The sequence below is a fragment of the Eurosta solidaginis genome, chromosome 2, assembly GCF_040869045.1.
Source record: "Eurosta solidaginis isolate ZX-2024a chromosome 2, ASM4086904v1, whole genome shotgun sequence".
In the NCBI taxonomy this organism is placed as follows: domain Eukaryota; kingdom Metazoa; phylum Arthropoda; class Insecta; order Diptera; family Tephritidae; genus Eurosta; species Eurosta solidaginis.
Window position 1 is genome coordinate 203,106,087 of NC_090320.1, and position 13,009 is coordinate 203,119,095.

At 41.1% G+C, this 13,009-nt stretch overlaps 1 protein-coding gene across 1 annotated transcript in view; it reads left to right on the forward strand.

Moving 5' to 3' along the window:
- Nucleotides 1–5,239: 5,239 nt before the first annotated feature.
- The window catches only part of LOC137240529 (uncharacterized), a 50,756-nt gene continuing 42,986 nt past the window's right edge, over nucleotides 5,240–13,009 (forward strand). The window contains exon 1 of the mRNA XM_067766950.1: nucleotides 5,240–5,458. The gene's annotated coding sequence lies outside the window, so the exon portion shown is untranslated. The remainder of the gene's footprint in view (nucleotides 5,459–13,009) is intronic.

Sequence of the window (13,009 nt, forward strand, 5' to 3'; positions counted from 1 at the left end):
ATTCGTCTCACTTCTGAACTAATAAAATAGTAAAATTATAAAACTAATTGGTTTTTAATTTAAAAATTCGTTCATCAAGTTTTACAATTAATTCGAAACTGAAAATTTATATCAAATATTTCAAAGCTTGCTTATTTTTCTTTGCCAAGAGCTCTAGATCAATTTACAGTAGATCAGTTTACAGTTGATTTGTTTACACAAGGGTCCCGAGATATAGGCCAAAACATGGACCCGGTTTCCCCTAGAATGTGTGTGTATTATGGATATCAAATGAAAGCTGTTGCTGAGAGCTCTAAAGTTCATTGTGATGTTCGATTTAGTAGCATCAACCTGGCAAAACTGATAAATATGCATTCGAAGCCGAAATAAAGACAATAATTAATAATACCCACATACGTATTTACATACGTCCTATTCGAGATACCTGAAATTTCGTATATAAATCTGCCTGAGACTGAGACTCGGAGTGGGACTGGAACAAAATACATAACACCCTCTGGGACTGGCAATAACAGATGAAGAAGAAGGAGAAAAACTTGAGAGAAAAGAAAGGAGAGAAGGAGACTGAGAAAGAGATAGAATGAGACGAAGATGAAGCGAAAAAGAAGGAGGAAGGAGTGAATAAAAAGATTAGGAAAAAGTGTAGAGGGGTAGGGCAGAGTTAGACGGAAAAGCTTATTAAAGGGCAAATTAATGGTGACTTATAACCATAAAGCCATAACCAGATAAAACAGCTGATCGAACCTACCTTATGGAAATCAATGTAATCGATTAATGGTGCCATACCATAACGCTAACTCGATTACATTCATTTCTATAAGGTAGATTCGATCAGCTTTTTTATCTGCTTATGGCTTTATGGTAATATGTCACCATTAATTCGCCCTTAAAATGGATGCAGATAGGCCAAATTTAGGGCAGAACAACATCTGCCGGGTCTGCTAGTTAAATAATAAAAAATTGTATTAAACAATAATAATAGCTTTACATTCCATAATGCTGTTAAACATTGATAATTTTCAATAAATTTTAATACGAACTGCTCTTCTTCCGCGCACTTTTTCATTTCGAATGTCAACGCAAACTAAATACAACACTGCTGTTTTGTCAATCACACCCGCGACGATCAAATAAGCTGGCGTTAAATGATAAAATCAAAAAATTTTTGATTTTCATCAACGTGGAGCCGACAAAAAAATACGTATGTCACGAAGCCACCCGACTGCACTAACACAAAAAAAAAATTCCGTCAATCTAGTTGTTAATCTCCGGAGCCCTTAACAGTGCCATGCCATAACGCTAAAAGGCCCTGATACTTAGCATAGACTTGACTTAACTTGGCGTAAACTTGGCAACTTATCCACAATTATACTCCACTTAGCGCATACAATCTGGCATTATAATCAGCTTTGAAATTTAGTTTGAAATAAATGTCAATTTGTATGACAAAATGTTAAAATGAAATGGCAACAAACTAATGGCATCTCTATGCTAAGTATGAGTAATGGGCCCTTACCGCCATAACCTTACCATAGCCAAACAATTGGTTTTTGGTGTCTCGCCATATCCATAACCTAAAAATATTTGATTTAGTAAATTTAATAACTTTTTATAGATTTTATTCATTGTTTTGTATACGTTATGACTAAGAGACTTATTTTTTGTGGAATATGTTTGTAGTTTTTTGCGTTTTCGTCATTTTTGTGAAATTTTAACGATTTTTAGGTTAAGGCACCATTAATCAATCACATTGGACATGGTTATGGATATGGGTATGGTTACCACTATGGCGTTAGGGTTAAGGAAGTTTAATTGGCCCTTTTTTCGGGTGGTTTAGGTTATATTGTCATATCTTTTGACCTCAGTTTATCGTTTATCGATCTGCTGTGCGTAAAGTTAAATCAAAGTTAAACCCCCGACACATAAGCAGTTTTTCATATAGATGAGTTTAACATAACTTAAGCATTATGAGTAGATAGATTGCATGTATTTTTATGGAGAACGGTAGAATGAGAGTCACTGGCGCCATTTGATATTGAAAAGTAGCCAACTCAAAATATTTTGTTGCAAGCAAATCATAAGAATTTTACACTTGCTTTGGCTAAGGGTGTTGGCACGCTTTGCATGTGAAATATTATTTGCCACTGGTTGGTAAATTTTCTAACATTTTTCGCAATTAAAAACTGCAATATAACAATCGAATACGACACAAAATATGTTAGCAAGTATTTTTGTTGCATAGGGAGAATGTTAGCATAGTGTACAAGTACAAGTGTGTTGACTTCTTTCTGACAGGCGCTCGCTTAAGTGAGCATAACGGGAAAATCTGGGTTGCCATTGTTGTTTCGGTTGAAAACGGTCAAATAGGGTTCTGTGCAGAGACGTAAAAGATTGAAACAGGGTTTATGTAGTCACAAAAGTGTTGCTCCTGTTCCACAGCATTTTAATATTAGATCATGGCGAAAAGTGTTCAGTTCAGAGTTATTCATTTTCATTAAAAGTTTAATTTATTACGGAGGGTTACTCCTTAAGTGTAAAAAGCAGAGAAAACGTATAGTTTTTCTAATTATTGTGAAAAACTTTAATTTGAATTTCTGTACCCAAGTTTACTATATTTGTGTAACACAAGAATCTGGAGGTCAATTCCTTAACTATGAAAAGCTGAAAAATGTACACTTATCGAAAACTCATTTGCACACAAAATCTTCACTTTGAATTTAGTTGTGTTTTTATGCACAAAATTTTGAAACTAAAAACAAAATTTTCATTTGTCAGAAAAAATAAAGAAAAAACGGCCCAATGTCAAAAAACCCTATGAAATACAAACTGGCTTGTGTATTTCGTGGGTTTTTATATTATATTAATATATAAGAAACACGTGTCACACAATTGAGGCCAATGGACTCCTAAACTACTAAACCGATTTTGAATTTGTTTTGCACCCCGTTTGTAGTTTGATCTAACTTGAAATATAGGATAGGTGACTGGGTGACTTGGGTCTCGAGATATAGGCCAAAACGTGGATCCGGGTACCCCTAGAATGTGTTTATAGAATATGGATATCAAATGAAAGCTGTGGATGAGTGCTTTAGGAGAGGGTAATTTTCCTACCCCTGGGTGATTAGGGTCTCGAGATATAGGCCAAAACGTGGGCCAGTGGATGCCTAGACAGTGTTTATACAATATGGATATCAAATGAAAGCTGTTGATGAGTGATTTAGTACAGAGTAATATATTATCCAAATACGGACTGGGACTGGGATTAGAACTGGGACTGGGACTGAGACTCGGAGTGGGACTTGGACTGGGACTGGAATAAAATACATACCACCTTCTGGGACACGCAATAAGGGATGCAGAAGAATGAGAAGAAATTGAGAGAAGAGAAAAGAGAGAAGGAGTTTGAGAACGAGATAGAATGAGACGAAGATGGAGATAGATGAAGCGAAAAATATGGAGGGAGGAGTGAATAAAAGGATTAGGAAAAAGTTAAGAGGGAGGGAGGGCAGAGTCAGACGGAAAAAGGCTATTAAAATGTATGCAGATTGGCCAAATTTAGGGCAGGACAATGTCTGCCGGGTCTTCTAGTACATTTATATTAAGTCGCTTTCATGTTTGTCCCCTCATATCCTTACGAATTTTTGACCCGCGGAAAAGTATTTGTCGGTAACTTCCCGTTGAGCTAGACACTTGATACTTAGAGCATAGTTCAGATCTGGGGAAGTTCCAATGCAAGTAAACAAAAATCCGACAGGTGGCGCACGGGACGAGATATACAGAAAATTTATTTTAAATTGGAAATTTTGAATTTTAACTAACTTCCCGGTGACCTAGAGACTTGAAACTTGGCACACAGTTCGAGGCTTGGTGACAATACAACCAACAGAAAACAAAATTCCGCTAGGTAGCGCGCTAAGTGAGATAACTACAAATCCTTGCAAAACGAGGGGAATCTTGCAATCGATTTTATACTAACTTCCCGGTGGGCTGGAGATAAAGTAGTATCATACAGGAGTTTGATTTGTTTGCATTTACAGCACCATTTTATTTGCAGGAGACTTTCACAGCAACAAAAATTAAGGCGGATTTACATAGACGATTTGGCTGTGTTGCATTCATTAATTCATCTGTCGGGCGAAGTATCGAAAAATTTTCATAAATGCCTTCGTTGCGTGCCTACGCTTTGCGAACGCGGTACAAACAATGAAACACCGTACGTTATCATTGCTTTGAAGCGACCCAAGCGTTTATATAATTTTGCCCTTATGCATTTGTGTAAACAGCCTTAGAAGTGAAAATATTCCATGTTACACGTGTGGCGCTTTATATTTTGACTTTAATTTAATTAAATTTTGCTTTCCGTATGTTTGCGCATTGTTGCAGGTTACAAATCTTCTAGTATTCTTATTTACGCGGAAATATATGCAACTTTTCCATCTGTAAATACTACAAAGTTATATTAAACTATTAAATACAACTCAGCTTGCAGTACTCTTACGTACGAAAAATGCAACTCTAGACCTGAGATTTGCATCAGGTGAGCGAGGCTGTTTGTAGTTTTAACGTTTATCGCTTAGTTGACACACTTGTATAGGTACACTATGAATGTTAGTAACAGTGCTTCGTGAAATTTTGTATGCGAATGGTCAAGGCGTAATAAATAAACTTAAATTGCCAAGTCTGAAGTTCCTTCATATTTACAAACGCAACATCTTGGTTGAGTGTGGTGTTATTGGAATGCATAAGCTTGTGTTAAACGCATCTATACATCTATATGAATAATTTCATTTTGCCGCGGCCTTTAGTGAATGGAGTGAGTGATAGTGCAAGTTACATGCGTAAGCATTTAAAATTCCTAAAGGAAGAGCGTTAAGTTAATGAATCAAATGCCCATTACTGATACTTAACATAGATTTTGTCATACAAATTGACATTTATTTAAAAGAAAATTTCAAACCTGATTATGATGCCAGATTGTATGCGCTAAGTGGAGTATAATCGTGGCTAAGTTGGCTAGTTTACGCCAAGTCAAGTCAAGTCTATGCTAAGTATCAGTAATGGAGCCTTTTGTTGCCAAGTTTACGCCAAGTCAAGTCTATGCTAAGTATCACTACTGCCGACCCAATTTCAACAAAAAAGGGAAAAAATACTTTTCTTCTGGCATCACTTCCTCCGATAGTATTACAAACTCGATTAAAATTAAGTGGTATCATTGCATTTCTTAATATTTCATCTAAATTACTCACCGCTGACGTTTGTGTAGAAAATTTTGAGTGATAATCTGTGGCAAGACAAAAAACAAGTAAAATTGTATTATATTAGTTGAAAATTCGGGTGGACTAGTAGTTTTGAAATAAAATTGCATATATAAGGAAACAAATGAAGATAAAAAGCGGATAAGCAAACACAAATTTAGAGCTACGAAGGTAGTGAACGCTCACGGAAAACATTAAACAAAGTGAGTTGGAAATGGCCTAAATTCAATTAATTCTTTTATTTGGTGGATTATACATGAATGCTGATTTTTAAAATTTAACTTGGTACTCGTTAAGTATACACAAGTATCTCAGAAATTTTGTTTACGTCTTTGTTGGTTGGGGGGTAATACTGAGGGCTTCGTATTTTTCATATGATTGCTCACCTAATAAAAGAATCTTGGGCATACATGAAGGCTCTATAATAGCACTGCGGGTTGAAATTATCTTAACCACTTGATATTCCCTTCAAATAATTTAGCATTAGCTTATTATTCTGTTGTGATAATTAGACGTAGTTCTGCTTAAGCAGGGTTGAACCCTACTGAGCTCTTAATAGAAGAGTTGGTACCCCATAGCTAATGAATAGACAGTTTGTGGGTAGGTTAACGTTTATTAATATTAGTATTTGCCTCCTCTGCACAACTACACTTAATAAAAGCTACTGAGCTTGCCCTTTCAACATCTTATAATATTTAGTGCCTGTATATATGTATACTGAAGAACCTCAAAGGTTTTCTCCACATCATTGATCATAAGTCAAACCTAGGTAGGATTGTATACCCTGTTAAACCTAAAAAATGTGCAGTTGTGTTACATCTTTAAATTCGCTCAACTGCTATTTTTGTGAAACATATATTTAGCTAACTGTGGAGAAAATCTAGTACACAATATCCATATATTGCCCTGTGAGGGCTAATATTTTCTCTACGCTTTAATTAAAACGCGTGAATGATACTCTGTTTTTTTTTTTTATGAGACATAGTTAGATTGACCTTCGCCGCTAGGTGGCGCAAGGATCGATATATTCACAAAAATCGTATTTGGGGTCCGATTTTGCTCATATTTGGAACACATAATACATACATGAATAGAAAGCGACCTATGATGTTCCTTATGCTATGCTTTTTAAACGGTTTTATTTAGCTTGTCTTGACAGGCCGGTTGATTGGATGTCTGGTTGGCTGGCTGGCACGAATTTTGTAATTGAAAGTTAAGTAACTTCCCGATAAGCTACAAACTTGAAACTTGGCATATAGTTCAGAACCCGATGACAATGCAATAATAAGAAACAAATTCCCGTAGGTGGCGCAAGGATCGAGATATTCACAAAAATCGTATTTGTGGTCCGATTTGACTCATATTTGGAACACATAATACATACAAGAATAGAAAGCGACCTATGAAAAAAATCGCCGCTAGGTGGCGCAAGAATGGAGATATTCACAAAAATCATATTTGTGATCCGATATGGATCATATTTGGAACACATAATACATACAAGAATAGAAAGCGACGTATGAAAAAAATCGCCGCTAGGTGGCGCAAGGATCAAGATATTCACAAAAATCGTATTTGTGGTCCGATTTGACTCATATTTGGAACACATAATATATACAAGAATAGAAAGCGATCTATGAAAAAAATTCGCCGCTAGGTGGCGCAAGGATTGAGATATTCACAACAATCCTATTTGTGATCCGATATGGATCATATTTGGAACACATAATACATACAAGAATAGAAATCGACGTATGAAAAAAATCGCCGTTAGGTGGCGCAAGGATCGAGATATTCACAAAAATCGTATTTGTGGTCGGATTTGACTCATATTTGGAACACATAATATATGCAAGAATAGAAAGCGACCTATGAAAAAAATCGCCGCTAGGTGGCGCAAGGATCGAGATATTCACAAAAATCGTATTTGTGGTCCGATTTGGCTCATATTTGGAACACGTAATACATACAAGAATAGAAAGCGACCTATGAAAAATCGCCGCTAGGTGGCGCAAAGATCGAGCTATTCAGAAAAATCGTAGTTGTGGTCCGATTTGGCTCATATTTGGAACACATAATACATACGTGAATAGAAAGCGACATAAATAAAAAACGACGGTAGGTGGCGGAATGATCGAGATATTAAAAAAAACGGCATTTGTGGTCTGATTTGGCTCATATTTGGAACACATAATACATACAAGAATGGAAAGCGACCTAAGAAAAAATCGCCGTTAGAATCGAGATATTCACAAAAATCCTATTTGTGATCCGATATGGATCATATTTGGAACACATAATACATACAAGAATAGAAAGCGACGTATGAAAAAAATCGCCGCTAGGTGCCGCAAGGATCAAGATATTCACAAAAATCGTATTTGTGGTCCGATTTGACTCATATTTGGAACACATAATATATACAAGAATAGAAAGCGACCTATGAAAAAAATCGCCTCTAGGTGGCGAAAGGATCGAGATATTCACAAAAATCCTATTTGTGATCCATATGGATCATATTTGGAACACATAATACATACAAGAATAGAAAGCGACGTATGAAAAAAATCGCCGCTAGGTGTCGCAAGGATCAAGATATTCACAAAAATCGTATTTGTGGTCCGATTTGACTCATATTTGGAACACATAGGTAGGTTGAACTGGCCGGTCCATGAGGACCTCACATAGACTGATTGAGTCCGTAGTGTTACCAGAAGTTTGTTTTAACGACCAAACTGAAAAACCCTATCAAAAACCAGGACCTATGTTATAAAATAACTCCGTCCTCTTGGCAAATACTAGAAGCTTCCTAGGACTTAAGCCACTTGCTGCTTCTAGATCTGACAGCTGTATCACTCCTAATATCTGGAGTCTTAGCCTGGCAAGTGCAGGGCACGAGCACAGAACGTGCTCGATCGTTTCCTCCTCCAACCCGCACTTCCTACACCTGCTATCACTGCCCAAGCCTAATTTAAAGGCATGTGACGCCAGAAGGCAGTGTCCAGTCAGAATACCCGTCATGAGTCTACAGTCCTCTCTTTTTAATGATAGAAGCAACTGTGTTAGTCTAAGGTTGTAAGACCTACACATAATCTTCGACACTTTACAGCCCCGCGCTTGAACCCACGCCTTTTCTGCTTGGTCGATTATGTGCACCTCTCGCATTCGCTTAATATCGCCCAATCTAATTGGGACGTCTACGGAGCAAGCTTCAAGGGATGCACCCTTTTTAGCTAATTCGTCCGCTTTTTCATTCCCATCTATTCCCATATGCCCTGGGACCCAATATAGATGTATGCTTCTCCCTGTCCCGATTCTCTCCAGAGACTGCTTACACTCTAACACGCATTTAGATGCTGTGCTGTGCGAGATTATTGCCTTAATTGCTGCTTGACTGTCAATATAAAAGTTAACACGGTTGCAGCTTAAGCTATTCTCTTCCAGGGTTTCTACTGCTTTGGTTACGGCTAATATTTCCGCTTGGAAAACGCTACAGTAATCCGGCAGCCTGTAGGATCTGCTTAATTCCGGATCAGCGCAGTATACCGCAGACCCTACTCCTTCCACTATTTTGGAACCATCGGTGTACACATGTATCGCCTCGTCCGCCATTTGCGCACCCTTGCGCCAACCGTCCACCTCTATTGTGGCCTTAAGATCTCCCTCAAAGTGCAGGTAGGGAATCATGTAGTCTGTTCGTCTTGTGACTGAGGACGCTATACACTATGGCCATATGGTCGGCGCTCAAGCTGCCCCGAAGCATCGAGCCTGGTTGCGGTCGTTAACGCTTTGTTCTTTGCTACCAGGTCTACAGGTGGAATGTCCAGAATGGCATACAGTGCAGCCGTCGGGGTTGTTTTCAGGGCTCCCGTAATGCAATGGCCATATGGTCGGCGCTCAAGCTGCCCCGAAGCATCGAGCCTGGTTGCGGTCGTTAACGCTTTGTTCTTTGCTACCAGGTCTACAGGTGGAATGTGCAGAATGGCATACAGTGCAGCCGTCGGGGTTCTTTTCAGGGCTCCCGTAATGCAAAGCATCGATAGTCTGCATACCCCCTCTAATTTTTTGAGGTATGTTGTTTTTTGTGTGGCTTTCCACCAAACAAGAACTCCATAGTATAGAATAGGGCTTACAATCGCTGTAAAAACCCAATGAGAAAGAGAGGGCGATAGGCCCCACGTACACCCCAGCATTCTTTTACATGCATAGAGTGCCGTTGAGGCCTTCTTGACCCTCTCCTCCAAGTTGAGCTTCCATGACAGCTTACTGTCTAGGATGATTCCTAGATATTTTGTGCAAGGTTTCTCCTGTAAGGTCACCGCTCCTAACTTAGGCCTGGTCCAATTTGGGACCTTGTACCTCTTTGTAAACAAGACCATATCCGTCTTCTCCGCATTGACTTTCAGCCCGACATTAGATGCCCAGGTATGAATATCCCGAAGCGCCCGATCCATCAAAGAACTAATCGTTGGAAGGCATTTTCCACTTATGACAATTGCAACGTCATCTGCGTAAGCCGTAAGTTTTACGGGTCCCTCATCGAATTGCCTGAGCAGTTGGTTGATGACCAGTGTCCACAGCAGAGGTGATAGCACCCCTCCCTGCGGCGTGCCCCTGTCCACTGATTTCGTGGCCTCGTACAATCCCCATTGTGATGTAATCTTTCTGCAATTTAACATGCAGCCGATCCATCTGATTAAGGCAGGATGTACTTTAATGTAATTAAGACCATCCATAATCGCCCATTTTGCAACATTATTGAAAGCCCCGGCAATGTCCAAGAAGACTCCTAGAGCATACTCCTTATATTCCAGGGATTTCTCTATGCTTATTACCACCCTATGCAATGCGGTGTCTACCGACTTGCCTTTGGTGTACGCATGATGTGTTGTGGAGAGCAGCTTTTCATCCACGTTGGACTTTATGTACACATCTATCAGCCTCTCAAAGGTTTTGAGCAGAAATGATTAGTCTTTGGGATACACGTGACCGATCTTCCCCGCCTTTGGTAGAAAAGCTACACGAGCAGTTCTCCAAGAGTGCGGTACATGATTCAGTCTTATGCACCCATCGAATATTATTTTAAGCCATTCCACGACCGCCCTACTTGAGACTTGTAGCATGGCCGGGAATATACCATCTGGGCCCGGCGATTTAAACTTAGAAAACGTCTTCACTGCCCACTCGATCTTGGTATCGGTCACCAAGCCCGGCACCACTAGCTCCGTGATCGAAGTGTGAGTGATGTCTGCTGGTTCTTCTAAACCGTCTCCCGATGGGAAATGTGTATCGAGAAGCACCTCAAGGGATTCCTCACTATCACGTGACCATTCCCCGTTCTCTTTCTTTATTAGTCCCTGGACTATGTTTCCCTTTGCTAGGACTTTTTTCAACCGTGCTGTTTCACTGGAGCACTCTATGTCCGTACAGAAACTTTTCCATGAGTTTCTCTTCGCCCTGGTAATTTCACGCTTGTAGATCCTCAGTAGATCCCTGTACTCGTCCCGACACGCTTCGCTTTCCGCGGTCTTTGCGAGTTTAAACATTTCTTTTACCTGTCTTCTTAGAAGACTCAGCTCATTGCTCCACCATGGCGGTTTTGCTTTTCCTCTGAATCTTCTTAGAGGGAAAGCTTTGTTATACGCAGTCATAAGCGTCCTTGTTAGGAATTCATTCGACTCCTCCAGTTCCTCTACATTAGCAACCTCTTTGGGTTGTCCCAGTTTCGTTTCTACATGTTTCTGGAATTTAGTCCAATTCGTTGCCCTAGGGTTTCTAAAGGTTCCTCCCTTCTCTACCCTCTTTAGTGGGATGCTGAAGCTTATATACGCATGGTCGGAGAAGGATGGTCTATCGAGAACCATCCAATCATACCTTGATATATCACGCTCGGAGCTCAATGTAATATCCAGAATATTGCTGGATGTTGGACCAATGTATGTAGGAACATTTCCCCTGTTGGCTATCTGCAAATTGGTTTGCAGGATGTAAAAAAATAGAGATTCGCCTCTCTCGTTCGTATCTGCTCCTCCCCACGCATTGTGGTGCGCATTTGCATCTGCGCCTATGACCAACCGCCCTTTGCGCCCTTCCTCCTGTACTAGCCTTTTGCACTCCATCGGTGGAACCTCCGCAGCATGGGCCATGTAGCAGGACGCCAGGATAAATGCCTGCTTATTCTTTTGCTCAACGGCCACCGCTACGAGATCCTCGGTAGTGTAATTAGGCAGCATATATGAATGCAGCTGTTTCCTTACCATTACTACAGCTCGCACCCGTCCTTCCGTTTGTGCGTAGTAAACGCCAAGCCCGCGCGCGCTAAGTCCAGAAACCTTTCCTCCCGATGAGAGCCACGGCTCCTGGATCAGCGCCACGTCAAACGAACCCTCCTCAAGGGTTAGGAGGAGTTCGCTCGACGCCACTTTACTGTGTTGGAGGTTTATCTGTAGGACTCGCAGCACCATTGGGCTGTTTGTCCCCCTCCAGCACCTTCGTCTTGACGTCGTCGTCCTCCTCTTGCCCTTTTGGTTTAGAGTATTCGAGGCCCCCTTCAGCCCCTCGTGAATGTTGTGCCGTGTGTTCCTCTGTGCGAGTCACAGCACCATTTAGCGGTTGGTCCTCTTCTAGCACGTTCGTGGTGACACGTCGGGGACCTCCACCTGTCTTTTTTCCCTTAGGCTTCTGAGGTCCTTTTCGACTTCGCCCACTTCCAGCGTGTTAGGATTTTTATCCTCGGGACTTCTTTTCCTGAGTCGCATGTAAATTTTGCCAGTGCCAAAGGACATTTTGCCAAGCTGCGTGTACAAAATATCCTCCGCCTGCTTGTTTATTTGGAAGATGTAGAACTGACCATCCTCGGTAGGCCGAGATACAGTAAGTACCTTCCAATCCTGTGTCGGTATGTTCGGATTCTGATTCTGCAGAAGTCGCAGTGTATCCTCCGACTTCATCACGCATGGTATCCATACCTTAACTTTTGGTACCGTGGGGATTTGCGCTTTATCCACCACCTCAAACCGCGCGTTCGTGCCTTGTCTTTGGAGGTTTGGAACGACTTCCTCCAGCCACCGCAAGCTCGCGATGTTGTCGCACGCTATCATCTTCACACCATTATACCATCCCCCCGAATCAAAGGTTGGAAGGGGCTTACTTGGTTGTTCCCGCATCATCTTAAGCATTAAGCTAATAAGCTCCCTTTCCACAGATCTCCACCTTTCTGTAGTCATTTGTCCGAACTGACTGCTACGATCAACCAGCGCCACAGTCAGTGACTGCTTTGCCACATCACTCATCTTCTCATGAAAAGCAGGAGTCTTAGTGTTATCTCCCTTTGGAACCTCCGAGAACACCGGAGTCTTCGCGTTAACTCCCTTTAGCGCCTCCGAGAAAGCCGGAGTCTTAGCGTTATCTCCCTTTGGCTTATCTCCTACTTCCGTAGTTGGAACTTCCCTCTGACTGGCAGCTTTCGAGGTAGTTGCTACCTCGCTATTGGAACCCATCTGTCTTACAGCTTTGGGCCTACTTGTCTTGTCTATGCGACTGCCCTGCCTCGCGGCTCTAGGACTGGGTCCTTTCTGCCTCTTGAAAGCAGGCTTGTCGCCTTCTGCCGAACGTTGCCTCTTCATTCTGCCATTCGACGCTTCTTCCTCCTCGTACCGGTTGCAGAACCGAGGGTTTCTCGCAGCAAACCTTTTGAACTGCCTTCGACCTACTTCTACCGCTTCATGGGCCCATTCCAAGCGCTCGATCTCCAC